This window comes from Bombina bombina, chromosome 1, assembly GCF_027579735.1.
Source record: "Bombina bombina isolate aBomBom1 chromosome 1, aBomBom1.pri, whole genome shotgun sequence".
Taxonomy (NCBI): domain Eukaryota; kingdom Metazoa; phylum Chordata; class Amphibia; order Anura; family Bombinatoridae; genus Bombina; species Bombina bombina.
The window spans coordinates 530,038,444-530,065,043 of NC_069499.1; the positions used below are offsets into that span (position 1 = coordinate 530,038,444).

Below are 26,600 nucleotides of genomic sequence, written 5' to 3' on the forward strand. Positions count from 1 at the left end.
TCTTTTTCTTTTTTTTTTTTTTTTTTTTGTTGTTGTTTAGTTTGAAAAAGCTAAAATAAGAGAGTTTGGGTATTAATCAAGCAAGAAGAGTTTTGATGTCTGAGCGGGCTAAGCATAGGCTGTAACTAAATGTATTACTATCATAGATCTCAGTGATGGGCAACTTAATACCTGCCGTGAAGACATCTTACCTTGTATCACTATATTTAATTTTGAACTATGTACATGTAACTATTAATATGTTGTGAACCTGAACTCTCTGCAATAATAAAAATATATATAAAAAAAATTTGTTATAGGGTTAGTGAGGCGGATTAGGGGTTAATAACTTTATAATAATAGCGGTGCGGTCCGGTCGGCAGATTAGGGGTTAATAAGTGTAGGCAGGTGGAGGCGACGTTGTGGGGGGCAGATTAGGGGTTAATAAATATAATATAGGGGTCGGCGGTGTTAGGGGCAGCAGATTAGGGGTACATAAGGATAATGTAAGTAGCGGCGGTTTACGGAGCGGCAGATTAGGAGTTAAAAATAAAATGCAGGTGTCAGCGATAGCGGGGACGGCAGATTAGGGGTTAATAAGTGTAAGGTTAGGGGTGTTTAGACTCGGGGTACATGTTAGGGTGTTAGGTGCAGACTTAGGAGGTGTTTCCCCATAGCAAACAATGGGGCTGCGTTAAGAGCTGAACGCGGCTTTTTTGCAGGTGTTAGGTTTTTTTTCAGCTCAAACAGCCCCATTGTTTTCTATGGGGAAATCGTGCACGAGCACGTTTTTGAGGCTGGCCGCTTGCGTAAGCAACTCTGGTATTGAGAGTTGAAGCTGCGTTAAAAATGCTCTACGCTCCTTTTTTGGAGCCTAACGCAGCCTTTATGTGGACTCTCAATACCAGAGTTATTTTTATGGTGCGGCCAGAAAAAGCCGGCGTTAGATTTTCGGGTCGTTACCGACAAAACTCCAAATCTAGCCGTTAGGGTTTATTTTATAGGTAAGTATTTCGATTTAAATAGGAATATTTTCATTAATAATATTAATATTAGATTTATTTTAATAAGAGTTTAGTTAGGGATGTTAGAGTTAGATAGGGTTATTATACTTAATATATATAATATAATAACGATATTAACTATATTAACCCTTATATAATTAGGGTTAATATAGTTAATATATATAATATAATAATTATATTAACAGTAATATAATTAGGGTTAATATAGTTAATATAGCTGGCGGCGGTGTAGGGGGGATTAGATTAGGGGTTAATGTTTTTAATATAGGCTGCGGCGGGGTAGGGGGATTAGATTAGGGGTTAACACATTTATTATAGGTGGCAGCTGTGTAGGGGGATTTAGATTAGAGGCAAAAGAGCTGATTACTTTGTGACAAAGCCCCACCAAAAGCCCTTTTAAGGGCTGGTAAAAGAGCAGTCTTCTTTGGGGCATGCCCCGCAAAAAACCCTTTTAAGGGCTGGCAAAAGAGCAGTTTACTTTGGGGTAATGCCACGCAAAAAGCCCTTTTCAGGGCTATTTGTAGGGTTAGACTTAGGTTTAGTGGTAGGGATAGTTTAGTATTTTAGGGGTTAAATAATTTAATATAGGTGGCGGCGGGGTAGGGGGATTAAATTTGGGGTTAATAATTTTAAAATAGATGGCGGCGGGGTAGGAGCTCACTTTAGGGGGTAGGTAAGGTAGATGGCGGCGGTGTAAGGGGCTCACTTTAGGGGGTAGTTTAATATAGTTGGCGACGGTGTAGGGGGATCACATTAGGGGGTAGTTAATGTAGGGGGCGGCGGTTTAGGGGTTAAATATTTTATTAGGGATTGCGGCGGAGGATCGAGGTTGACAGGTAGATAGACATTGCGCATGCGTTAGGTGTTAGGTTTTATTTAGCAGATCGCGGTTGACAGGTAGATAGACATTGCACATGCGTTAGGTGTTAGGTTTATTTGGCAGGTAGTTTAGGGATTTACGGAGCTCCAATAGACAGCGTAAGGCTTACTACGGCTGCTTTTTGTGCCGAGGTGAAAATGGAGTAAGATTTCTCCATTTTCGCCACGTAAGTCCTTACGCTGTATATTGGATACCAAACTGCGTGGGTTTGGTATACCTGCCTATGGCAGAAATATACGGGCGTAACTTCTATGTTACGCCGTATATAGGATACCAAACCAGCGCAAAATTCTGCGTCGCCGGCATTTGCGGGCGACGCTGCATATCGGATCGGGCCCTTGATGCGGATAGGGGTTTTACCTAATAGAACAAAGTAGAGTACTATGCAGTAATATAAGCGGAATGGAAACAAATTGGCTTATTATGGTTCCGCTTTTAGTGTTCCTAGTGTATCGCGCATGCGCTAACGGCCGTGAACGCGCTTTGCATTGAAGTAGGAGAGATGGGATATCACTGGCAGCTAGTTTGAAGAAGAAGCTCTATACGTCACTGTGGGGGGAGTTAAGCAGCCATATTAGGACACCAATTTTGAAGTTATCGTAGACGATTCAACAGTGAAGGCAGGAAGTAAGAGAAAGGGGGCACGTTGCAGCTTGATCTTTATTTATAGTTTTTCAACATAGATTAATGTTGTGGGCAGTGTTGAATGTCCCTTTAAGGGCTGGTAAAAGAGCTGATTACTTTTTAATTTAGGATAGGGTAGGGCATTTTATTATTTTGGGGGGCTTTTTTATTTTATTAGGGGGCTTAGATTAGGTGTAATTAGTTTAAACTTCTTGTAATTCTTTTTTTTTGTAATTTAGTGTTTGTTTTTGTACTTTAGTTTAGATAATTGTAGGTAGTTTATTGAATTAATTTATTGATAGTGTAGTGTTAGGTGTATTTGTAACTTAGGTTAGGATTTATTTTACAGGTAATATTGTAATATTGTAATTATTTTAACTAGGTAGCTATTAAATAGTTATTAACTATTTAATAGCTATTGTACCTAGTTAAAATAAATACAAAGTTGCCTGTAAAATAAATATAAATCCTAAAATAGCTACAATGTAACTATTAGTTATATTGTAGCTAGCTTAGGGTTTATTTTATAGGTAAGTATTTCGTTTTAAATAGAATTAATTTATTTAATGATAGTAAATTTATTTCGTTTAATTTAAATAATATTTAAGTTAGGGGGTGTTAGGGTTAGACTTAGGTTTAGGGGTTAATAACTTTATTATAGTAGCGGCGACGTTGGAGGCGGGAGATTAGGAGTTAATAATTGTAGGTCGGTGGTGGCGATGTTAGGGAGGGCAGATTAGGGGTTAATAAAATGTATTATAGTGTTTGCGAGGCGGGAGTGCGGCAGTTTAGGGGTTAATACATTTATTATAGTGGCGGCAAGGTCCGGTCAGCAGATTAGGGGTTAATAAGTGTAGGTAGGTGGCGGCGACGTTGGGGGGGGGGCAGATTAGGGGGTAATAAATATAATATAGGTGTTGACGATGTTAGGGGCAGCAGATTAAGGGTTCATAGGGATAATGTAGGTTGCAGCGGTGTCCGGAGCAGCAGATTAGGGGTTAATAATAAAATGCTGGTGTCAGCGATAGCGGGGGCGGCAGATTAGGGGTTAATAAGTGTAAGGTTAGGGGTGTTTAGACTCGGGGTTCATGTTAGGGTGTTAGGAGAGTTGAAGGGAAGCTAAATTATGCTCAACGCTCCCTTTTCTGAGGCTAACACAGCCATTCAGACAACTCGTAATACCAGCGTTGGCTTAAGGGTGCGCTGGGAAAAAAGCCTTGTTAGCACCGCGGGTCTTTACAGACAAAACTTGTATCTAGGTGTTAGTTTTTACCTCTGTGATTACCTTGTGTCGAAGCCTCTGCAGACTGCCCCTTATTTCACTGCTTTTGACAGACTTGCATTTTAACCATTCAGTGCTGACTCATAGGTAACTCCACAGGAGTTAACAATGTTATCTAAATGGCACACATGAAACATCAAAATAAGAGGCGGCCTTCAAGGACTTAGAAATTAGCATATACTCCTACCTATGTTTAGCTTTCAATAAAGAATACCAAGGGAACAACCCAAATTTAATGATAAAAGTAACTTGGAAAGTTGTTTAAAATTGCATGCCCTATCTGAATCATGAAAGTTTAATTTTGACTAGACTGTCCCTTTATGGTTCATTATATTTTGTGCCTAGCATTAATTTCATGAGCAGTGTATACTGCATTTTTACATAGTATTTTGTGCTAGCACAATGTCTAGTGATGGAGCAAACAAAAATTTAAAAAATATCCCCCTTTTTTGCATAATTAATCTCTAAACCACTGGTACATTCACCACACTTAAAGGGACAGTCTACCTGAAAACACGGTTATATTAATATACTTTTTACCTCTGGGATTACCTTGTATCTAAGCATCTGCAGACTGCACCTTTAGCTCAGTGCTATTTACAAACTTCATAAATAACTCCACTGGATTGAGCACAATGTTATCTTTATGGCGCACATGAACTAGCACTGTCTGGCAGTGATAAGCTGATTAAATGTACTGAGAAAAGAGGTGGTCTACATAGGCTTAGAAACATAAATTTACAGGTTTAGAGGTTATAAAGCATATTAATATGACAATGTTGGTTGTGCAAAGCTGGGAAATGGTTAGTAAAGGTGTTATCTATATTTTTTTTAAACAATAAAAAGTCAAGTAGACTGTCCCTATAATTACTTATATTACATTAATATCAAAATTGATAACGCTCATCCTGTAATCTAGCCCCATAATTGTTGTATAGAGATTGAGATACACAGAAGTTGACACACAAGATGATGGAAGCATGGTGGTAATGGCGATATATTCAAAATCAATCCATCGCAGATTCAAGATTGCTGGTAAAATAAAAAAAAAGGGCTGAGATTGTTTAAAGGCATTCTCACGAGAGGCGTTTTACTATAAACCTCTGTGGGTGGAAATGCTGTCCTGATACGGACAATATTTTCAAAGCAGCATCGCCACCTGCAATGTAAATGATCCATTTTAGACATAAGACATGTACATTATCTAATTCATGCATTCGGTACACAACTGAAAAAAATGAACAGCAGCCTACACAAATGAAAAGAATAAAAAAAACCTTTAATACATCCATTTATTCCTTATTCTTTTAATGCAAAAAGGGCAACCGAATGAACCTGCTACACAGCACTACACTATTAACCCCTAAAGCACCATAAACCCCACCGCAACCTAACCCCACTACACCATTAATCCTTAAGGCACCATAACCCCCACTACACTAGTTCCATTAGGCCCAACGCAACCTAACACCACTACACTATTAACTCTCAGAGAAGCTTTTACAACCATTTGTCTTATGACTACAGTAGTTGTGTGTAAATAATTTCAATGAGAAACCTAAAGTTTGAGAAAAAGTTAATTATTTTGTTTTTGATATGATCGTATTTGGGTGGCCAAATAGTGGCATCAAATATACCAAAATGGGCTTCGATCAATACCTTGGGTTGTCTACTATATATTTTTATTATTATTATTTATTTTCCAGTAGGTAAATAAAAATATATATTTTCTCCTGTTAAGTGTGGTCAGTCCACGGGTCATCATTACTTCTGGGATATTAACTCCTCACCAACAGGGAAGTGCAAGAGGATTCACCCAGCAGAGCTGCTATATAGCTCCCTCCCCTCTACGTCACCTCCAGTCATTCTCTTGCACCCAACGAATAGATAGGAGTGTGTGAGAGGACTGTGGGTGATTATACTTAGTTTCATACCTTCAATCAAAAGTTTGTTTATTTTATAATAGCACCGGAGTGTGTTATTCCTTCTCTGGTAGAATTGAAGAAGAATCTACCTGAGGTTTTTTCTATGATTTTAGCCGGCGTAGTTAAGATCATATTGCTGTTTCTCGGCCATCTGAGGAGAGGTAAACTTTCAGATCAGGGGACAGTCGGGGCAGATTAATCTGCAAAGAGGTATGTAGCAGCTTATTATTTTCTGACAATGGAATTGATGAGAAAATTCTGCCTTACCGATATAATGTAAACTCAGCCTTAAATGCAGTAGCAGCAACTGGTATCAGGCTGTCATGTATGTATATTTTACACTTCAGTATTCTGGGGAATGCACTTCACTGGAATTATACTGTATGCATAAGACTTTAGCCTAATTTGCAGGGGACTAGCAACAGGCTTTTTAATAACACTTAATTTATTTAATGTTAAACGTTTTTTGCTGGCATGTAAAATCGTTTAATTTTCTGAGGGTACTGGGTAAGAAAATGTTTTGGGCACTATTTTTTTCCACTTGGCAGTCGTTTTATTTAATTTATGACAGTTTACTGATCTCTCTCACTGTTGTGTGTGAGGGGGGAGGGGCCTTTTTTGGCGCTTTGCTACGCATCAAAAAATTCAGTCAGAAGTTCATTGTCTTCCCTGCATGATCCGGTTCATCTCTACAGAACTCAGGGGGTCTTCAAAACTTGTTTTGAGGGAGGTAAATCACTCACAGCAGAGCTGTGAGATTGTAGTTGACTGTGATAAAAAACGTTTATTTCTGTATTTTTTTTCTGCTATCAGGGTTAGTTATCCTTTGCTAATGGGAGCAATCCTTTGCTAAAATTGTGTTTTACAAAGATTTGATGCTATAACTTTTCAGTTTATTAATTTTCAACTGTCATAACTTTTTCTGTGCTTCTTATAGGCACAGTAAGTTTTCATATTATAGTAAATTACTTGAAAAGTATTTTCCAAGTTGCTAGTTTATTTGCTAGTGTGTTAAACATGTCTGATTCAGAGGAAGATATCTGTGCTATATGTGCTAAAGCCAAAGTGGAGCCCAATAGAAATTTATGTACTAACTGCATTGATGCTACTTTAAATAAAAGTCAATCTGTACAAATTGAACATATTTCACCAAACAACGAGGGGAGAGGTTATGCCGACTAACTCGCCTCACGTGTCAGTACCTGCATCTCCCACTCGGGGAGGTGCGTGATATTGTAGCGCCCGGAGTACATCTGGGCGGCCATTACAAATCACATTACAGGATATGGCTACTGTTATGGACTGAAGTTTTGCTAAATTACCAGAACTAAGAGGTAAGCGTGATCACTCTGGGGTGAGAACAGAGTGCGCTGATAATATTAGGGCCATGTCAGACACTGCGTCACAATTTGCAGAACATGAGGACGGAGAGCTTCATTCTGCGTGGGGTGACGGTTCTGATCCAAACAAACTGATTCAGACATTTCAAATTTAAATTAAGCTGGAAAACCTCCGTGTATTACTAGGGAGGTGTTAGCGGGGTCTGAATGATTGTAACACAGGTTGCAATACCAGAGAAAATGTGTAGGTTGGATAAATATTTTGCGGCTAACCGTCGAGTACTGACGTTTTTCCTATACCTAAGAGACTTACTGAAATTGTTTACTAAGGGAGTGGATAGACCCGGTGTGCCGTTCTCACCCCCTCCGATATTTAGAAAGATGTTTCCAATAGGACGCCACCACACGGGACTTATGGCAAACGGTCCCTAAGGTGGAGGGAGCAGGTTTCTACTTTAGCTAAGCGTACCACTATCCCGAGTGGAGGGATAGCTGTGCCTTTTCAGATCCAATGATAAAAATTAGAGGGTTACCTTAAGAAAATGTTTGTTCAACAAGGTTTTATATTGCAACCTCTTGCATGCATTTCGCCTGTCACAGCTGCAGCAGCATTTTGGTTTGAGTCTCTGGAAGAGACACTTGAATCAGCTCCATTAGATGAGATTACACACAAGCTTAAAGCCCTTAAGTTACCTAACTCATTTATTTCGGATGCCGTAGTACATTTAACTAAACTTACGGCTAAGAATTCCGGATTCGCCATTCAGGCGCGCAGAGCACTGTGGCTAAAAATCCTGGTCAGCTGACGTTACTTCTAAATCTAAATTGCTTAATATACCTTTCAAAGGGCAGACCTTATTCGGGCCCGGGTTGAAAGAAATTATCGCTGACATACAGGAGGTAAAGGCCATGCCCTGCCTCAAGACAGAGCCAAACCTAAGGCTAGACAGTCTAATTTTTCGTTCCTTTCGTAATTTCAAAGCAGGAGCACCATCAACTTCCTCTGCACCAAAACAGGAAGGAGGCTGTTGCTCGCTACAGACAAGGCTGGAGACCTAACCAGTCCTGGAACAAGGGCAAGCAGGCCAGGAAACCTGCTGCTGCCCCTAAGACAGCATGAATTGAGGGCCCCCGATCCGGGAACGGATCTAGTGGGGGACAGACTTTCTCTCTTCGCCCAGGGCTTGGGCAAGAGATGTCCAGGATCCCTGGGCGTTGAGAGATCATATCTCAGGGATACCTTCTGACTTCAGAATCCTCTCCCCCAAGAGGGAGATTTCATCTGTCAAGGTTGGTCAACAAACCAAATAAAGAAAGAGGAGGCGTTTTTTTCTACGCTGCGTACAAGATCTTTTATTAATGGGAGTGATCCATCCGGTTCCGCGGTCGGAACAAGGACAAGGGTTTTAACTCAAATCTGTTTGTGGTTCCCAAAAAAGGAGGAACTTTCAGGCCAATGCTGGGATTTAAAGATCCTAAACAAATTCCTAAGAGTTCCATCGTTCAAAATGGGAAACTATTCGGACAATTTACCCGATGATCCAAAAGGGGTCAGTACATGACCACAGTGGATTTAAAGGATGCTTACCTTCACATACCGTTTCACTAAGATCAATACCGGTATCTAAGGTTTGGCCTTTCTAGACAGGCATTACCAGTTTGTAGCTCTTCCATTCGGATTGGCTACGGCTCCAAGAATCTTCACAAAGGTTCTGGGTGCTCTTCTGGCGGTACTAAGACCGCGAGGAATTTCGGTAGCTCCGTATCTAGACGACATTCTGATACAAGCTTCAAAGCTTTCAAACTGCCAAGGTCTCATACAGAGTTAGTACTACGGCATTTCTAAGGTCGCATGGATGGAAGGTGAACGAAAAGAAGAGTTCTCTCTTTCCACTCACAAGAGGTCCCTTCTTGGGGACTCTTATAGATTCTGTAGAAATGAAGATTTACCTGACAGAAGACAGTTAACAAAGCTTCAAAATGCATGCCGTGTCCTTCATTCCATTCAACAACCCCGTCAGTAGCTCAATGCATGGAGGTGATCGGGCTTAATGGTAGCCGGCAATGGACATAGTACCCTTTGCACGCCTACATCTCAGACCGCTGCAATTGTGCATGCTAATCAGTGGAAATGGGGATTACTCAGACTTGTCCCCTACTCTGAATCTGGATCAAGAGACCAGAAATTCTCTTCTATGGTGGCTTTCTCGCCACATCTGTCCAGGGGGGATGCCCATTCAGCAGGCCGGACTGGGACAATTGTAACAACAGACGCCAGCCTACTAGGTTGGGGCGCTGTCTGGAATTCTCTGAAGGTCTCAGGACATGGAATCAGGAGGGAAGTCTCCTACCAATAAACATTCTGGAATTGAGAGCAGTTCTCAATGCCCTTCTGGCTTGGCCCCCAGGGTTAACAACTCGGGGGTTCATCAGTTTCAGTCGGACAACATCCACGACTGTAGCTTACATCAACCATCAGGGAGGGACAAGAAGCTCCCTAGCAATGATGGAAGTATCAAAGATAATTCCGCTGGGCAGAGTCTCACTCTTGCCACTGCAGCAATCCACATCCCGGGGAGTGGAGAACTGGGAGGCGATTTCCTAAGTCGTCAGACTTTTCATCCGGGGGGAGTGGGAACTTCATCCCGGAGGTCTTTGCCCAAATACTTTGACGTTGGGGCAAACCAGAGATAGAATCTCATGGGCGTCTCGACAGAACGCCAAGCTTCTTCGTTACGGGTCCAGATCCAGGGATCCGGGAGCGGTTCTGATAGATGCTTTGACAGCACCTTGGACCTTCGGGGTGGCTTATGTGTTTCCACCCTTTCCGATGCTTCCTCGATTGATTGCCAGAATCAAACAGGAGAGAGCATCAGTGATTCTAATAGTGCCTGCATGGCCACGCAGGACCTTGGTATGCAGGATCTAGTGGACAGTGTCATTCCTGTCCACCTTGGTCTCTACCTCTGAAACAGGACCTTCTGATCCAGGGTCCCTTCGAAACATCAAAATCTAATTTCTCTGAAGCTGACTGCTTGAAATTGAACGCTTGATTTATCAAAACGTGGTTTTTCTGAGTCAGATATTGATACCTGAATACAGGCTAGGAAGCCTGTTACCAGGAAAGATTTACCATAAGATATGGCGCAAATACTTATATTGGTAGCGAATCCAAGAGTTACTCATGGAGTAAGGTTAGGATTCCGAGGATATTGTCTTTTCTACAAGAGGTTAGAAAAGGGTTTATCCGCTAGTTCCTTAAAGGGACAGATTTCAGCTCTGTCCATTCTTTTACCCAAACGTCTGTCAGAAGTTCCGGACGTTCAAGCTTGTTTGTCAGGGCTTTAGCTAGGATCAAGCCTGTGTTTAAAACTGTTCGCTCCACCATGGAGTTTGAACTTAGTTCTTAATGTTTTACAGGGTGTTTCCGTTTGAACCCCTCTCATTCCATTGATATCACGCTGTTATCTGGGAAAGTTTCTGTTTTTAATGGCGATTTCCTCGGCTCGAAGAGTCTCTGAGTTATCTGCCTTACATTGTGATTCTCCTTATCTGATTTTTTCATTCAGACAAGGTAGTTCTGCGTACTAAACCTGGGTTCCTACCTAAGGTGGTCACTAACAGGAATATCAATCAAGAGATTGTGGTTCATCTTTGTGTCCTAATCCTTCTTCGATAGAAGGAACGTCTGCTACACAATCTAGATGTAGTCCGTGCCCTGGAAATTTTATCTACAGGCAACTAAGGGATTTTCGACAAACGTCTTCCCCTGTTTGTCGTGTTATTTCTGGTCAGAGGAGAGGTCAAAAAGCTTCGGCTACCTCTGTCTCCTTTTGGCTTCGTAGCATATATACGGTTAGCCTATGAGGACTGCTGGACAGCAGCCTCCTGAAAGAAATTACAGCACATTCTACTAGAGCTGTGGCTTCCACTTGGGCCTTTAAGAATGAGCTTCTGTTGAACAGATTTGCAAGGCTGCAACTTGGTCTTCTCTTCATACTTTTTCCAAATTTACAAAATTTGACACTTTTGCTTCTTCGAGGCTGTTTTGGAGAAAGGTTCTTCAGGCAGTGGTTCCTTCCGTATAAAGAGCCTGCCTGTCCCTCCCGTCATCCGTGTACTTTAGCTTTGGTATTGGTATCCCAGAAGTAATGATGACCCGTGGACTGACCACACTTAACAGGAGAAAACAAAATTTATGCTTACCTGATAAATTCCTTTCTCCTGTAGTGTGGTCAGTCCACGGCCCGCCCTGTTTTTTATGGCAGGTAAAAAAAATTTTGAATTATACTCCAGTCACCACTACACCCTTTGGCTTCTCCTTTCTCGTTGGTCCTTGGTCGAATGACTGGAGGTGACGTAGAGGGGAGGAGATATATAGCAGCTCTGCTGGGTGAATCCTCTTGCACTTCCTGTTGGGGAGGAGTTAATATCCCAGAAGTAATGATGACCCGTGGACTGACCACACTACAGGAGAAAGGAATTTATCAGGTAAGCATAAATTTTGTTATTTCTGTGTAAACGGATTGATTTCAATTTTTCTGACATTTCCAGTAGCAAAGTTTTTTTTGTTCTTTATTAACAATGGAGATTGCAAACATAACAAATATTTAGGCAATCCATGGGAGTAACCCATGATACCCAAAACACTTCAAAGTGATACAGCATAGCTGTAAAAAGCTGACTAAAACAATATCACCTGGACATCTCTATGTAAAAAAGAAAGATATTTTACCTCAAAATGTCCTAATTATTTACACCCCATGCAATGGACTTTAACCCTTTAAGGACCGTGCATTTTAGACAAAAACTTCCTCAAAAGACCACTTTAAATACAGCCCCCCCCCCCCCCGCAAAGATCACAGATGAGTGGCATTGTTGTCAGACTTTTGCTGAAACTGCGATTTCCTAAGCGAGAAACATTGCCACTCGTCGGAACAGAGAGGGTCAGCCCACTTTTATTATTATTATTATCAGGTATTTGTAGAGCGCCAACAGATTCCGCACTTTCTTTGAATATGTCGCCAGACCCACAGATTGTGAGACTTGTGAGGCAAAAAAAAGGCAATTTCTCATCAGAAACAAAAACACACTGCTATTAATATACAGTATCTCACAAAAGTGAATACACCCCTCACATTTTTGTAAATATTTTATTATATCTTTTTATTTTCATGTGACAACACTGAAGAAATGACACTTTGCTACAATGTAAAGTAGTGAGTGTACAGCCTGTATAACAGTGCAAATTTGCTGTCCCCTCAAAATAACTCAACACACAGCCATTAATGTCTAAACAGTTGGCAACAAAAGTGAGTACACCCCTAAGTGGAAATAAACAAATTGGGCCCAAAGTGTCAATATTTTGTGTGGCGACCATTATTTTCCAGAACTGCCTTAACCCTCTTGGGCATGGAGTTCACCAGAGCTTCACAGGTTGACACTGGAGTCCTCTTCCACTCCTCCATGATGACATCACAGAGCTGGTGGAAGTTAGAGACCTTGCGCTCCCCCGCCTTCCGTTTGAGGATGCCCCACAGATGCTAAATAGGGTTTAGGACTGAAGACATGCTTGGCCAGTCCATAACCTTTACCCTCAGCTTCTTTAGCAAGGCAGTGGTCGTCTTGGAGGTGTGTTGGGGTCATTATCATGATGGAATACTGCCCTGCGACCCAGTTTTCGAAGGGAGGGGATCATGCTCTGCTTCAGTATGTCACAGTACATGTTGTCATTCATGGTTCCCTCAATGCAGACCCAGACCAGGACCACCTCCACCACCATGGCTTGATTGTAGGAAAGACACACTTGTCTTTGTACTCCTCACCTTGCCTTTGCTGCCACACATGCTTGACACCATCTGAACTAAATAATTTTATCTTGGTCTCATCGGACCACAGGACATGGTTCCAGTAATCCATGTCCTTAGTCTGCTTGTCTTCAGCAAACTGTTTGCAGGCTTTCTTGTGCATCATCTTTAGAAGAGGCTTCCTTCTGAGACGACAGCCATACAGACCAATTTGATGTAGTGTGCGGCTTATGGTCTGAGCACTGACAGGCTGACCCCCCACCCCTTCAAGCTCTGCAACAATGCTGGCAGTACTCATACATCTATTTCTCAAAGACAACCTCTGGATATGACGCTGAGCACATGCACTCAACTTCTTTAGTCTACCATGGCGAGGGCTGTTCTGAGTGGAACCTGTCCTGCAAAACCGCTGTATGGCCTTGCCCATCATGCTGCAGCTCAGTTTCAAGGTCTTAGCAATCTTCTTAAAGCCTACGCCATCTTTATGTAGAGCAACAATTCTTTTTTCAGATCCTCAGAGAGTTCTTTGCCATGAGGTGCCATGTTGAACTTCCAGTGACCAGTATAAGAGAGTGTGAGAGCGATAACACCAAATTTAACACACCTGCTCCCCATTCACACCTGAGACCGTGTAACACTAACGAGTCACATGACACCGGGTAGGGAAAATGGCTAATTGGGTCCAATTTGGACATTTCCACTTAGGGGTGTACTCACTTTTGTTCCCAACGGTTTAGACATTAATGACTGTGTTGAGTTATTTTGAGGGGACAGCAAATTTACACTGTTATACAGGCTGTACACTCACTACTTTACATTGTAGCAACGTATAATTTCTTCAGTTTTGTCACATGAAAAGAAATAATAAAATATTTACAAAAATGTGAGGGGTGTACTCACTTTTATGAGATACTGTATATAGAATGATGCAAGCTGAAATGGAGACACAAATGGATATATATGCAGTTGTATATATAGGTGTGTGATATATATATACATACTGTGTATGTATATATATATATATATATATATATTATACATTTTCACGTCTATGTCTAAATCATGTTTAGAACCATTTGATTCAGTGACTAATTTATAGACTTTAAAAATATTGTTCCTAGATACATAGCTGATGCTGTAAAGTTCTATTTTGAAATGCACTGTTTTATACAAAGGAGTATTCCGTTATTATTTTCACTTTACCTTGAATAATATTTAAACTGATAAATAGAACTTGAAACCAAAGCGCCTGAAAGGCTGGGTCTGTACGAATAGATAGCTTTAAAATGATAAAAAATTACACTTTAATTTCTTACAGACATGGATCCATGTTACAAACAGACATACATGATATAAAAACAGTATAAAAATCTTCAAACAATATGAAAATCTTCAAACAATAAAATTTTCAAACAATATAAAAAATATTGTTTGAAGAATTTTATTGTTTGAAGATTTTCATATTGTTTGAAGATTTTTATACTGTTTTTATATCATGTGTGTCTGTTTGTAACATGGATCCATGTCTGTAAGAAATTAAAGTGTAATTTTTTATCATTTTAAAGCTATCTATTCGTACAGACCCCAGCCTTTCAGGCGCTTTGGTTTCAAGTTCTATTTATCTATTTATTTATTGACTACTAGGAGTCAATATCCAGAGCCAGGGTCGTTTTGAGGCAGGCGCTTAGTGTACTATCCACTAATATTTAAACTGAAATAAGTGGATCTACTATTTTAACTCTGCCTCTAACTTTTGACACCCTCTATGAATTTTGAGCATATAAAAATGTTTTCTGATACACAGTGTCTCACAGCTGTTCCTCCAGTTGTACACAATGTTATGTGTATATATGGCTTTTAGACACATTCTTATGAAGGAAACTTCTAGGTTAAAATAAACACACAGACATGTTTCTTTAACCACATTTCTGCTTTGTCTCAGCTGCCCAATTGAACAACACAAGAAAAACACAAAGGGTAACATTTTTTCCCCTAATAATTTCCACAAGCATTTCAGAAAAGAATTGTAAGCCTAGCCAGGAATTCAGTATTTGTTCTGTGATGACAGAGATTGTATTTTGAAGATGCATTACTCGTATCAAGTCTGTAGGCATGAGTAACCACACCCTACTTAAAAATACAACTTTTAAATATTGCTGCATGTGTGTGCAAAACAGAATTTTAAAGGGACAGTCCCTTTAACTATACTATCAATTGTCAATATGGTAATATGTGTCATGAAGAATAAAACTAAAATGTTTGTTTCCTCATAGGCCCCTCTAACTCTGTGAGGTATGCAGAAGTTATCTCTTGTATGACAACTTAAACTAAGTTTAAAACAAATGAATTACCTAATTAAATTGAATTAAAAAAAGTTTGCCAAAGCTGCAACAAAAACTAGTGCACCAATATATGTGGCATGCACATAGATATTATTGTTTAGTATGATTTTCCAAAAGAAAAAAGTAGCAGTGAATTCTGATATAAAGAATTAAAGGGGCGGTACACACCAGAATTTTTGTTATTTTAAAAGATAGATAATCCCTTAATTACCCATTCCCCAGTTTTGCATAACCAACACAGTTATAATAATACACGTTTTACCTCTGTAATTACATTGTATATAAGCCTCTGCAAACTGCCCCCTATTTCAGTTCTTTTGACAGACAATCAGTGCTGGCTCCTAGGTAACTCCATGTGCGTGAGCACAGTGTTATCTATATAATAATCATTGATGTAGGATTCTTGCTGACATAAAGCTCACTATAGCTAGGAAAGTGTGGAAAGTATGACTAATTGTCAAACCTAAGGGGTATAAGAGCGCCACAACAAGGATTATTCATATGCTTTTGCTCATGATCACACAAAACAAAAAATTAACCTGTCCTGCTCTTATATATCCCAATATATAGAAAGTGAGCAACAATCTTGCGATGATGAAGACTTGTAATCTAAAAAGGGGGTATAAGAGCACCACAACAGGGATTACTCATATAATTCTGCTCATATAACACACAAAGCAGAGATTTTTTGAAGGCATTTTCTTTGATAAAGAGCAGTGGGGAGCGAACCTTGTGCTCTATAAACGTTACATAGATGACGTTTTTCTTATTTGGAAAGGTGATAAAGAGCTTTTCGACCTTATCCTTGAAGATTTAAATTCCAACAGTCTAGGATTTACTTTTAGCCATGAGTCTAGCACTAGACTAAAAAAAATTTGGATATCGAAATAATTAATGAGTTGAAAACAAGAAACTATTTCAAACCCATAGATTCAAATAACTTTATTCATTTTGAAAGTTGCCATCTTAATAGATGGAAGTCCAACATCCCTAAAAGCCAATTCCTGCGGGTGAGAAAAAATTGCACTGATATAGACTCCTATGAAATGCAATCTGAAATACTAATGGACCATTTTAAAGATAAGGGTTACAATAGGGAAACCGTTTTAGAAATTAAAAATATAGTTAGAGAAATTGACAGAAAAACTCTTCTAAATAGGAAAATATACCCCAATAAAAACCATATAAAGAACTCGGTACTAGATACTGATCATATCACAGTGCCCTTTATTACAGATTTCAGTTCTCAACACACTGAAATTAGGAAAAATTATCAATAAACATTGCACTACATCAAACAAGATCCTATCCTTGGCAGTAAAAGTAAAGGAAAACTTTTCTTCTATAAGGTACGACGAGTCTACGGATTCATCCTTTACTTGTGGGATATTATCCTCCTGCTAACAGGAAGTGGCAAAGAGCACCACAGCAGAGCTGTCTATATAGCTCCTCCCCTAGCTCTACCCCCCAGTCATTCTCTTTACCTACTCTAGTACTAGGAAGGGTAAAGTGAAAGAGGTGATAAAATATTAGTTTTTTATTTCTTCAAGCAAGAGTTTGTTGTTTTAAATGGTACTGGTGTGTACTATTTACTCTCAGGCAGCAGATGGATGAAGACTTCTGCCTGGAGGATGATGATCTTAGCATTTGTAACTAAGATCCAATGCTGTTCCCACAGAGGCTGAGGAGTACAGGAAACTTCAGTGTGAGGAACGTTTTCATGCTATACAGCAGTAAGGTATGTTCAGTCATTTTTTCTGGAGAGACTGTGGTATTTCCAGAAAGGCTGACAGTATCCCCATGAGGGTAAGGGGTAAGCTGTAATCCTAAGAGCTCATAAAAAGGGCAATTACTAAGCTTGCATAAGGGCTAATTACAAAAATGGATGACACTGAGTTGTAAATGTTTGTGGGCAAACGTTTTATGAACTGGGAGTGCTGTTACGTTTTGTGGGCAATAACGTTTTAGGGCAACTTATTGAGGGTTACACTTGGCTTATTTTTTCGGTCTCACATGGCTAGTTTAAACACCGCCTCTGGTGGGGTTCTTTGAGGCTGTAGAGACATCGAGTGAGATGGGCGGGGGGACTATTGTCGCGCCTCAGATGCGCCAGTTGTTTTCACGCAGCAAGCTCTAACTCCTGAGAACCCTGGTGGATGTTTTGGGCCAAATTGAGGCTTTAACCCCATATTTACTATCCCTGAGGGCAGGTAGGGCAACAGCAGGGTTGTGGCAAGGTGTTGAGGGTGTTTTTTTCCGGATTTAGGCCTAATTTCAATCCTGTTTGCACAATTAAAGGGATTAAATGTTAAATTCTCCTTCGTGGGCAATCTTAACTACATATATTGTGTCTGCTCTGCAAAATTTTGAAAAATTTGGTGCATTTTAAGCTGTTTTGCAGAACGTGTATGCCTTTTTTTTTCTCTTAAAGGTGCAGTACCGTTTTTATAAGATTGTTATTTTTTTTCACTAAATAAAGTGTTTTCTTGCTTGTTTGTAGTCATTACTAGCCCTGTTTAAATGTCTGACATTGAGGAAAGTCAATGTTCAATACTGTTTAGAAGCCATTGTGGAACCTCCCTTAAGAATTGTGTCAATAAATTGCAAAGAACATATTTTAGCTACTAAAAGTATGTCGCAGGATGATTCTCAGTCAGAAGGGAATCAGGTTTATGCCATCTAATTCTCCCTAAGTGTCACAACCATAAACGCCCGCACAAGCGACGCCAAGTACTTCTAGTGGTCTAATTCTTTCACCCTGCAAGATATGGCCGCAGTATGAATACTACCCTCCACAGAGGTTTTATCCTAAGCTACCTGGGTTGCAGGGGAAGCGCAGTAGGTCTGGTGTGAGAAACAAACACTGAGCCCCTCTGATGCTTTATTAGCATATCCGATGTACCCATCACAATGTTCTGAGTTGGGGTGAGGGATTTGCTGGCTGAGGGAGAGATTTCATGATTCAGGAAATATGTTCCCTCAGACACACTCAGATATGATGGCTTTTTAAATTTAACTAGAAACACCTCCGCTTATTGCTTCAGGGAGGTTTTAGCGACTCTGGATGATTGTGACCCTATTGTAGTTCCAGAGAAATTGTGTAAAATGGCTAGATTTCTAGAGGTTTCTGCCTACACTTATGTTTTTTCCGGGTCCCTAAGAGGATTTCGGACATTGTTACTAAGGAGTGGGATAGACCAGGTATTCCGTTCACTCCCCCCTCCTACTTTTAGAAAATGTTTCCCATATCAGACACCATGCGGGACTTGTGGCAGATAGTCCCTAAGGGTGGAGGGAGCTATTTCTACCCTGGCTAAGCGTACAACTATACCTATTGAAGACAGTTGTGCTTACAAAGATCCTATGAATAAAAAATTAGAGGGTCTCCTGAAGAAAATATTTGTTCATCAAGGTTTTCTTCTCCAATCTATAACGTGCATTGTTCCTGTAACTACTGCAGCATCCTTTTGGTTTGAGGCTCTGGAGGAGGCTCTTCAGGTTGAGACCCCATTAGATGATATTCTGGATAGAATTAGGGCTCTCAAGCTAGCTAATTCTTTCATTACAGATGCCGCATTTCAACTGGCTAAATTAGCGGCGAAGAATTCAGGTTTTGCCATTTTAGCGCATAGAGCGTTATGGCTTAAGTCCTGGTCTGCTGATGTGTCATCAAAAGCTAAGCTTTGAGCCATCCCTTTCAAGGGTAAGACCCTATTCGGGCCTGAACTGAAAGAGATCATTTCAGACATCACTGGAGGGAAAGGCCATGCCCTTCCTCAGGATAAGACATATAAGATGAGGACCTTTCGTTCCTTTCGAAACTTCAAAGGAGGTCCCTCTACCTCTTCCCCTGCCGCAAAGCAAGAGGGGAATTTTGCTCAATCCAAGTTAGTCTGGAGACCTAACCAGACTTGGAACAAGGGTAAACAGGCCAAGAAACCCGATGCTGCCACCAAGACAGCATGAAGGGGTAGCCCCCGATCCGGGACCGGATCTAGTAGGGGGCAGACTTTCTCTCTTTGCTCAGGCTTGGGCAAGAGACATTCAGGACTCCTGGGCTTTAGAAATTGTAACCCAGGGGTATCTTCTAGATTTCAAAGATTCTCCCCCAAGGGGGAGATTCCATCTTTCTCAATTGTCTGTAAACCAGACAAAAAGAGAGGCGTTCTTACGCTGTGTAGAAGACCTATATACCATGGGAGTGATCTGCCCAGTTCCAAAAACTGAACAGGGCAGGGGTTCTACTCCAATCTGTTTGTGGTTCCCAAAAAAAGAGGGAACCTTCAGACCAATTCTGGATCTCAGATCCTAAACAAGTTCCTCAGGTTTGCCTTTCTGGACAAGCATTACAGTTTGTGGCTCTTCCTTTCGGGTTGGCCACAGCTCCCAGAATTTTCACAAAGGTGCTAGGGTCCCTTCTGGCGGTTCTAAGGCCACGGGGCATAGCTGTGGCGCCTTATTTGGACGATATCTTAATCCAGGCGTCGACTTACCAACTAACCAAGTCTCACACGGACATCGTGTTGGCTTTTCTAAGATCTCACGGGTGGAAGGTGAACGTAAAAAAAGAGTTCACTTATCCCTCTCACCACAAGAGTTCCATTCCTGGGAACTCTAATAGATTCGGTGGACATGAAAATTTTTCTGACGGAGGTCAGGAAATAAAAAATTGTATCCATCTGCCGAGCTCTTCATTCCATTCCTCGGCCGTCAGTGGCTCAGTGTATGGAGGTAATTGGCTTAATGGTAGCGGCAAAGGACATAGTTCCGTTTGCTCGCTTGCATCTCAGACCTCTGCAACTATGCATGCTCAAACAGTGGAATGGGGATTATGCAGATTTATCTCCTCAGATAAATCTGGACCAAGAGACCAGAGACTCTCTTCTTTGGTGGTTGTCACAGGATCATCTGTCCAAGGGAATGTGTTTCCGCAGGCCAGCATGAGTCATAGTGACGACGGACGCCAGCCTATTGGGCTGGGGTGCAGTCTGAAATTCCCTGAAAGCACAGGGTTTGTGGACTCAGGAGGTGGCTCTCCTCCCGATAAATATTCTAGAACTGAGAGCGATATTCAACGCGCTTCAGGTGTGGCCTCAGCTGGCGTCAGCCAGATTCATAAGATTCCAGTCGGACAATATCACGACTGTAGCATATATCAATCATCAGGGGGGAACAAAGAGTTCTCTAGCGATGATAGAGGTTACCAAAATAATTCAATGGGCAGAGACTCACTCTTGCCATCTATCAGCAATCTATATCCCAGGAGTGGAGAACTGGGAAGCGGATTTTCTAAGTCGTCAGACTTTTCATCCGGGGGAGTGGGAACTCCATCCGGAGGTGTTTGCACAATTAATTCAGCAATGGGGCACACCAGAATTGGATCTGATGGCGTCTCTTCAGAACGCCAAACTTCCTTGTTACGGGTCCAGGTCAAGGGATCCTCAGGCAGTACTGATAGATGCTCTAGCAGTACTCTGGTCGTTCAACCTGGCTTATGTGTTTCCACCATTTCCTCTCCTTCCTCGTTTGATTGCCAGAATCAAACAGGAGAGAGCTTAGGTGATTTTGATAGCACCTGCGTGGCCACGCAGGACTTGGTATTCAGACCTGGTGGACATGTCATCTCTTCCACCATGGACTCTGCCACTGAGACAGGACCTTCTGATTCAAGGTCCGTTTCTGATTCAAGGTCCGTTCCAGCATCCAAATCTAGTTTCTCTGAGGCTGACTGCTTGGAGATTGAACGCTTGATCTTATCCAAGCGGGGTTTCTCTGAGTCGGTCATAGATACCTTGATTCAGGCTCGAAAGCCTGTCACCAGGAAAATTTATCATAAGATATGGCGTAAATATCTTTATTGGTGCGAATCCAAAGGCTACTCATGGAGTAAGATCATGATTCCTAGGATTTTGTCCTTTCTCCAAGAAGGATTGGAGAAGGGGCTATCAGCTAGTTCCTTAAAGGGACAGATATCTGCTTTATCAATTCTACTGCACAAGCGTCTGGTAGATGTTCCAGACGTTCAGTCGTTCTGTCAGGCTTTAGTTAGAATCAAGCCTGTGTTTAAACCTTTTGCTCCGCCATGGAGTTTGAATTTAGTTCTTAAAGTTCTTCAAGGGGTTCCATTTGAACATATGCATTCCATAGATATTAAGCTTATATCTTGGAAAGTTCTGTTTTTAGTTGCTATCTCTTCGGCTCGAAGAGTTTCTGAACTATCTGCATTGCAATGCGACTCACCTTATCTTGTTTTCTATGCTGATAAGGTGGTTTTGCGTACCAAACCTGGATTCCTTCCTAAGGTTGTTACTAATAGGAATATCAATCAGGAAATTGTTGTTCCTTCTCTGTGTCCTAATCCTTCCTCTAAGAAGGAGCATCTGTTGCACAACTTGGACGTGGTTCGTGCTTTGAAGTTTTACTTACAAGCGACCAAAGATTTCCGTCAAACATCTTCTTTGTTTGTTGTCTATTCTGGAAAACGTAGAGGTCAAAAAGCTACGGCTACCTCTCTTTCTTTTTTGCTGAAAAGCATCATCCATTTGGCATACGAGACTGCTGGACAGCAGCCTCCTGAAAGGATTACAGCTCACTCTACTAGAGCGGTGGCTTCCACATGAGCTTTTAAAATTTATGCTTCTGTTGGACAGATTTGTAAGGCTGTGACTTGGTCTTCGCTTCATACCTTTTCCAAATTTGATACTTTTGCTTCTTCGGAGGCTATTTTTGGGAGAAAAGTTCTTCAAGCAGTGGTCCCTTCTGTTTAACCATCTGTCTTGTCCCTCCCATTCATCCGTGTCCTGTAGCTTTGGTATTGTATCCCACAAGGATGAATCCGTGGACTCGTTGTACCTTATAGAAGAAAAGTAAATTTATGCTTACCTGATAAATTAATTTCTTCTATGGTACGACGAGTCCACAGCCCGCCCTGTCATTTTAAGACAGATTATATTTTTTTATTTTAAACTTCAGTCACCTCTGCACCTTGTAGTTTCTCCTTTTTCTTCCTGTACCTTCGGTCGAATGACTGAGGGGTGAAGCTAGGGGAGGAGCTATATAGACAGCTCTGCTGTGGTGCTCTTTGCCACTTCCTGTTAGCAGGAGGATAATATCCCACAAGTAAAGGATGAATCCGTGGACTAGTCGTACCATAGAAGAAATTAATTTATCAGGTAAGCATAAATTTACTTTTTTTGGATATCAAAATAGAAATAATTAATATGGAGTTGAAAATGAGAACCTATTTCAAACCCATAGATTCAAAATAACTTTATTCATTTTGAAAGTTGCCATTTTAAAAGATGGAAGTCCAACATCCCTAAAAGCCAATTCCTACGGGTGAGAAAAAATTGCACTGACATAGACTCCTATGAAACGCAATCTGAAATACTAATGGACCGTTTTAAAGATAAGGGTTACAATATGGAAACAGTTTTAGAAATTAAAAATATAGTTAGAGAAATTGACAGAAAAACTCTTCTAAATAGGAACATATACCCCAATAAAAACCATATAAAAAACTCGGTACTAGATCCTATCCTTTGCAGTAAAGTAAAGAAAAACCCCCGATCTTATTTTTAGGAGGGCAAAAAATCTTTAGAACTATCTGGCCCCAAGAGAATTCAAAAGCTCTAAATCTAACCAGAAAGACCAAAACTTGAAAGGTGAAAAAATCATCGGCTTCTTTCCATGCCACACTTGCAAGTCTTGCAAATGTAGTAGCAAGATTAAAGAAGTAGTCTAGACTAATGAGCAAAAGACCTTTAAAATTAAAGATATTATTAAATGTAGTGATACCAATGTCATATACTTTATTAAGTGTTCTTGTAATTTAGCTTACATAGGACAAACAAGTTGCCTATTGAGAGATAGGATACGGGAGCACATCTGGAACATAAAGCACAACACTAGGAAAACAGCACTATATTAACATTTTGCCGATATACATCACCCTTTTACAACACAGTTTAAACACAGATTCTAAGTTTATATACCATTGCTTACAAATTTAAATTATGTACATAAATCATTAATCGTCTAATTATCTATGTGTGATTAGAGAACACATATAGTTTATAGATTTAATCATCCTCGCACTAATATACTATTTTTCTATCATTGCTTATATTTACTTAACAATTTCACATACACTAAATATTCACTATTAATAACAAAACACTTGGCATATTTAGATATTATATTTGATCCACATTTTTAGGGAAATTTGTTAATTTCTAATTGTCATTTTCCAAAGATTCACCTATCTATAAGTAACCATGTTTTTTTCTATTTTTATCCCTATCCCCCGTTTTTTAATCTTTCGAGTCCAAGATTGATATAAACTTTGATTAATATATTTGGTTATCTATATTTCTCTTTATGTTTACTGCTAACCAAAACTACTTTAATAGCATTGATAATAATACCTGACTATCCAATGGTTAATCTTCTGTTCTATATTTGGCTTATTGTTTGTGTGCTGTAATAGGATTATAGCAGTAATGCTGTTATTTTTTTAAAAATACCTCTATGTTATCCAAAACAGTTTGCTGTTAACACCCACATCTGTCCAATTGGATAATGTGTCCACCAATTAACACTCCTGTTAACAGGAAGTTACCTATATAAGGACTAACACCACACTAAGTAAGCCTCTTGATTAAGGCACGTCAAACTGTTGAAACGCATAGACTATTGTTTTTTTGTTATACTTTGGGACATAAAAGAGCAGGACAGGTTCATTTCTTGCTCTGTGTGTTATATGAGCAGAATTATATGAGTAATCCTTGTTGTGGCGCTCTTATACCCCCTTTTTAGATTACAAGTCATTCCTTCATCATCGCAAGATTGTTGCTCACTTTCTATAAATTGGGACATATAAGAGCAGGACAGGTTAATTTTTTGTTTTGTGTGATCACGAGCAAAAGCATATGAATAATCCCTGTTGTGGCGCTCTTATACCCCTTAGGTTTGACAATTAGTCATACTTTCCACACTTTCCTCACTATAGTGAGCTTTATGCCAGCAAGAATCCTACATCTGGCTTGCTGGGACGTTCATTACGAACATTGAACTCTCTGAATACATAGTATTATAATTAGTATTCAAGAACCCAACTTTAATTTACGAAGAATACAAAGTATCGTGTCGGCAAAAGAACCACCCTGATAGAAAGACAACTCATCACGTGATTGACCGGAGGTTGAAGATACACGGAGCTCGCATACGGGGTACGTTCCCGCAACAAACAGTGAGTCACTGAATCTCTTCCCATCGGAGGCTGTGCACAGCTGAAGATTTCACACAATATTTGTCTAGAGACAGTTACTCACAATAGCACTGTAGGTTCCTGCATACAAATCTTCATTATTACATCAAGCGATTATTTGATCCAAGTATATTTGAACCCATGCTTTCTCTAGTGAATATCCTCCTTTTATACTGTTCACCTTCCAGTAATCACTGATCTGTTTATTTGTGTAGTCTGTTTTTTATCTGATGCAGACTTGTCTTATAGCTATCCTTTATTTAGTATTTGTCACTTTTTATTGTTACATTTTTATTCTGATGCCGGCATCATTTTATATGTATAATTATATATATTTTATATAGAGTATGCACATTTGCTATTAAATGCCCTTTTCTTGTTTAACAACTATATCAATCTTGGACTCATTTTATTACATTTATTTTTGGATATAGATCCCTCTGATAGCGTATTTTATTTACAGTTAGCTCCTTTTTAGGAGGGTTTTTCCTCACCCCTCGTTGGTGTATACTTTCTTGATCACACGTTTTGGCAATTTATTGTCGTCCTACAGGGGAATTAGCCAAGACTGTTTTTAGGTAGCTCTCAGACTTAACCTCTTTTTGCTAACTTTTGTTTTACTGCAACCTACAATGCAGGTTGTGTTATATGTCCGCATGACAAGTAAAGAGCTTCTTCTCTAGCACATTATCAATCTAACTGCAGTGCAGGAGGCTGTGCGCAGAGGGAGCCTATTTCTGTGTTCCATTCTCTAGACTACTAAGGGCCCGATTCCCAAAAATGTTACATCCTGGAAAGAAATTATAGTGTAGACTTCATAGGGGCAGAACTCGCTTAAAGTAACAATACCCATATGCTAAATCACTTCAAAGTGATGCAGCATAACTGTTAAAAGCTGACAAGAAAATATCACCGAAACATCTCTATGTAAAAACCGAAGATAGTCTACCTAATACCTTCAGCTCATCAGAGTAAGTGCTGTGTGATCCAGAACTACCCCATTTTACTGGCATCTGCATGGTGGAAAAAACAGGCAATCAGCATCATCAATGCTGCGTTCACACTATACTTTACTGTAATCTCATGGGATTTCACTCTGATATAAGATATAACTTTTGTAACAGAATATTTGATGTCAATAGAAAAATGTGTCAGCGTGAGGTTGACAGGGTGAAGAGTTGAATGTGAGGGAGAGGAAATTGGAGGAGGAGGATCTGTGTATGGGAGAAAGGGGACTGAGAGAGTGAGCAACGGCTGGCATGCAAGGGACAAGGGTCTAAGAGGATAAGCAGGGCTGTGTTTAACAAGAAGGGGTAAGAAGATATGGAGGACACTGTGTGTAAGAGAATGTTTTTCCCCGACTGTAGGGTGATTTCATTAGTGATTCCATTAATGATGCCATCAACACTTATGTGTGATGTCATAAGTGATCTAATTTATGATATAATTTAAAAATCCCAAGGAGGAGTTAGGGCAATTTAAATTGGGAATTTCCTTGCTTAGAAAAATTTAAACTCTGGCTTTAACTTAATTTTTTTGCCAATTTTAATGTCTCAAGACTCAAATGTTCTACTTTAGACAGTTAAGCAAGGATTATTATTTATAGAATCCATTCCATTCATCAAGAGAAAGCAGACAGTTTATAATGTTTGTTAAATATCTTGGAAACTATTTGTTTCCTGTTTCAACCAACAATAATGCATACTGAAAGCTCAGATCATTGAGATTGGACATAACTTGGTGCATTCAGAAACAGCAGCTTTCATCACCACCATCCACCTACATGTAGTAGAAAGACTATATATATATATATATATATATATATATATATATATAAAATAACAATGCAGTGTGTAGTTTAGTGCTTAAAAGCACTGGTAAACTTTATTTCCGATCACTGCCATAAATCTCCTACTTTAAATTAATCTGATTTTGAAAAAGTAGTTTGTGGTAAGGAAAAAAGAAAAACTCAAAAAAATAATAATACAGTGGGCTAGTGTTAGGCCAGTGAGCTGCTGCTTTGAGATCTGTTAAGTATGGGAACTTTTTACATTCATTAAAGTAAGATATTCCTTTAAAAGCACTTTTCTAGACTTGGGGTTGTGTCCTATATTTCTCACTGACAAAG

The 26,600-nt window shown here is 39.9% G+C and overlaps 1 protein-coding gene across 1 annotated transcript in view; it reads left to right on the forward strand.

The window, feature by feature from the left end:
- The window catches only part of PLEKHM3 (pleckstrin homology domain containing M3), a 643,564-nt gene that overhangs the window by 534,529 nt on the left and 82,435 nt on the right, over positions 1-26,600 (forward strand). The window lies entirely within an intron of this gene.